A 4225-nucleotide genomic window follows, 5' to 3' on the forward strand; every position below is an offset into this window, starting at 1 on the left:
CAAATTTTGTGCAAAATTCTCTTGTCACCATCCCTAATCCCATAACAGACAGGAAAAGAGATTCTGGGAAAAACAGTTCCAACCTTGCTAACTTGACAACTGCAATACCACTACGGTAAGGTGGAATACAACTGCTGTCAAAGATCATAGAGCAGAGATAAGCCCAGAAAAGGCCTCCAGGACATCTAACTTTATCTAGCCTTTTCTTTCATTTAGAACACACACCCACACACATACACACACACACACACACACAAATCATACTACTGACTGACTTTCAGCATTTATGCCTAAAAGCTAGACTGAGACATTGTTTAAGGTCTTCCATCAGACTTTCAGGACTGACCCCAGAGCCAGATGGTAGACTTATAAAGCAGTACTGGGGGTAGAAAATAGCCAGTACTTCCCATAGGTTTTGTACTCATAGCAAAACAACCCTCCTGGGTTGGCTGTGTACAGAACAGATAACGGCAGGATAAAGGAGCTGATATTTGGTTTAAAAAACGGCTAAAGGGGGATGAGCAGAAGGAATTTAAGGAGACACTTTAATTTTTTATTTATTTTTTAATTTTTGGGGGGGGAGGTAATTAGGTGGTTTTTTTTTTTAATGGAGGTACTGGGGATTGAACCCAGGACCTTGTGCATGATAAGCACACACTCTACAACTGAGCTATACCCTCTCCTAAGGAGATACTTTTGAAGATGAAAAATTTCAAAAAATAAGAGCTGAGAGAAACCTTATAGAATATTTCATCATCCTCAGACTTGTCAAGATGGAAATCACGTGAAAATCTATGGTATTCTTTGCAATGTATTATGAAATGCTGGTATATTTAATTTCATATGAATTAAGAACAATTTTGTTGGAAGAAAAATATACTATATATGTGCACTGTGAAGTCTCAACTACAGACACATATGAACAGCAGTTCTCAAATGTGCTTAGATGGAAAGCACCTGTAAGTCATGGTATTCTTTTCAGAATAGCATAAATATTGATAGGTTTTTTAATACCATGTGTACTGAGAAGTTCTGCCTAAAGACAATATGACCATATATGTACAATATAAAATTGCTAGTATGAGCACACATCTTCAAAATTGAAAAAATCAGTTGTTTCCAAATATTTCAAATGAGAATTATTCACTTCTTGCTCATATGTGTTTTTCATCTGCTAGTCCAACTAGTCATAAAAGGAAAAAAAGATATAAGAAAAAATTAGAGGTAAAGACTTTTAAATTGAGGAAAAAAGTCTATTTAGTTTTTGGGTTTTGGGGTTTTTTTTTTGAGAATTGGGAAAAGCCAGGCCATTACCCCATTTCAGTGTCCGAAAGCTTTAGTCACACAGGTAGAGGACCCATGTGCTACAGGATTTTGGTTTGGAAACCATCAACCTAAACCAAACCCCTTATTATATGGATGAGGAAACTGGCCTAGAGAAACTGTGACTTGCCTGAGGTCATACAAATTATTGGTGACAAACGTGGTCCTAGAAATCATGTCTCAACTCCTAATGCTGTGCTTTTTCCAAATTAGCCTGGATCTAATTAAACCACCCACTGGGAATCAGGTGGTTTCTTTCAAGCAGGTGCTAGAGGAAGACTCTGAAGAAAAGGGTAGGTGGAATAACCGGGCAGGCTCTGCTAGTGGTGCACCAGCCTCAGACTTAAAAACAGTCCAGATTCCAGAGAAATACATAGGTGTGAAACTGCACTGAATCCCTCCCCACCCCGAGAATCACACAGAAGCCACTGTAGGAATATGAAAATAGGAAACCCTCCTTGACAAATATCAGCTGTAGAAAGAAAGGAAGAATGTCACCTACAAGACAGAAAACATGAGATAGTGTCTATAAGAAACACAGCAGAATAGATAAGCTTGGTGGAAGAGTCAATTCATAACATGCGAAAAAGTAGAGACCCAAATACAACCCTGTTCAGACCCATGATCTTGCCCATTACAGAAAACGTTTGCCAACCTTTGTCCTAATAAGTAGTGCTACAGTGTATAGTATTTTCATCAGAAAGCAAATGAGTTTTATTGCATGCTTTGATTCTGATCACTGTGTTGAGGAAAGTTCTTGAATGTAAATCCCTGGAAAACTGTATTGCTTTCAATTAGTGACTTTTACCGTGTGTGTAGGAGGGAGACACACATAATGAATTTGCTAATCACACTTTGGATCATTGGAAAGGCTCTGGCATTGTTTACAGACTGTATTTTCTTAAGTCTACTCCCTCTGTACTTCCTAAAATTTTTCTTAGCTATGATCACCAAATGGTTATTATGTATTTCCTTCCATACTTGTGTCCAATTCATACATGTTGGTTGCACATGATTGTTGACATCAAATAAGTGCATTCCCACTTTATTTACTAATGATCCTACTGGCTATATAACTTGGGGCCAGTTACTGAAACTTTCTAAGCCTGGCTTATCTGTAAAATGGGGATAATTTAGGTCTACTTCATAGGGCTGATGGAAGTATGAGAGGAATTAATGTGTATGAAGCACTGATTGTAGGCCTGGCAATGATAAGTATATGATAAATATGAACTAGTAGTAGTAGTAGTAGTAGTAGTAGTAGTAGTAGTAGTAGTAGTAGTAGTAGTAGTAGTAGTAGTAGTAGTAGTAACAGTAGTATTTCCCTTTTACTGATAAGGAAAATGCAGCTAAGTAATTTATGCAAGGCCACACTGCTAGTAAGTAGCAGAACTGGAATTTGAGCCAAGTATTTAACAGGCTTAGCACTGGCTGGTGAAAAAGACAGTTGTTTCAATTTTCTCCTTTGTGCTAATAGTAGACATGTAGTACTTCCATAATAAGAAAATAATCAATTTTACAGATGTTAAATAAAAAAACTAAAGAGTTAAAAAATTAAAATGTAGAAACCACCACCTGTGAGCTCCTGTTGCCCTTCCGAAGCCCTTTTTAAATCCTGTGTATCTTCTAACTTCTGACATCCTGGATTGTTAACCTGATCGTCACCTCATTGCATTTCCCTTCAACCCAATAATAACTAACCTTCCTATACTGATTCAAAATGTACAAAATGTCTCAAAAACATTATCTCATTTAATCCTCAAGGGGATATTTGGGGCTTATTTTATTATTGCTATTATGATGCCCATTTCATACATGAGACATATTAGGTTTATAGAAATTCAAGGTCACTGTGTTTCCCCTGCAAGTATATTCTGATTTCTGCTTAACCACTGTGTTACATATCCCTGCATCACCTGGACCTTTGCCAGGTATGTGCTGAAGGTCTGACCAATCCATCTCTTCCTAGACCAGACCCTTGATTTCTCTGCCAGGCCTTAACATTCCCAGGCCTCATTTCTATCTCAATTTGCAACACTGTGACTACGTGGCCCTGGCTCGGATTCTTACATTGTTTTTAGATATGTCATACATAGAAATTTCTTTCAGTTAAGCAATGTTCTTCTCTGTGAAAACATTAGCTAGCCTTTGGAGATTAGCCATGATGATGATATACTTTGTGTAAGTTTTTGTTAAAGCCAAATTAGAAAACACTTTGGAAAAGGTGAACACTAAATACATCTAAGACAATATTATTATGTTGTGTGTAAACATCTCGCTGTGTAGCCATCCAGCGAAGGGAGGAGGTTAAAAAGGCACTTCATGCCCTTGTGCAGCTTTTACGGAAGGAATATTGTTAATATCTTTTCATGCTATAAAAAAGCATTAATATTCTGACTCAGCAGTTCCACTCCTAGGAACTTATATTCCACTTATAACCTTTAGATTATAATAAATCATATGAACAAAGTTTATGTGCAAGGATGTTCATCACTGTTATTTGTAACAGCTAAAAATTATAAGCAACTTATATCAAAGCAAAATGCTAATAAATAAAATATGGTGCAGTCATGTGATGGAATACTGTGTAGCCACCAAAGTCATTTTATAGGACATAATTTAAAAGCATGGGAACTCTTTATCATTTATCATTAAATGAAAAGCCTTACAAAACAATATTTGCAATGTGTTCCCAATTTTATGGGTATAAAAAACAGATTAGAAGAATAAAGACTAAAAAGTTAGCTCTGGGTAGCCTTAAATGACGATATTATTATGAGTAATTTAAATTACTTGTTTGTGCATTTTTCTTTTATCATTTTTTTACAGTAAATGTTACTTTGTAATCAGGAAAAGACATTCATAAAAAGAACAGAGCAAAGATGGAAAAGAGGTTATCTAT

The 4225-nt window shown here is 36.3% G+C and overlaps 1 non-coding gene across 1 annotated transcript; it reads right to left on the minus strand.

Moving 5' to 3' along the window:
* Window positions 1-608: 608 nt before the first annotated feature.
* TRNAD-AUC (transfer RNA aspartic acid (anticodon AUC)) lies at window positions 609-683 on the minus strand. Its single transcript has one exon. It is a non-coding gene; the product is annotated as a tRNA-Asp (tRNA).
* Between the last annotated feature and the right edge of the window lie 3542 nt (window positions 684-4225).

This window comes from Camelus dromedarius, chromosome 10, assembly GCF_036321535.1.
Source record: "Camelus dromedarius isolate mCamDro1 chromosome 10, mCamDro1.pat, whole genome shotgun sequence".
NCBI classification, from domain to species: domain Eukaryota; kingdom Metazoa; phylum Chordata; class Mammalia; order Artiodactyla; family Camelidae; genus Camelus; species Camelus dromedarius.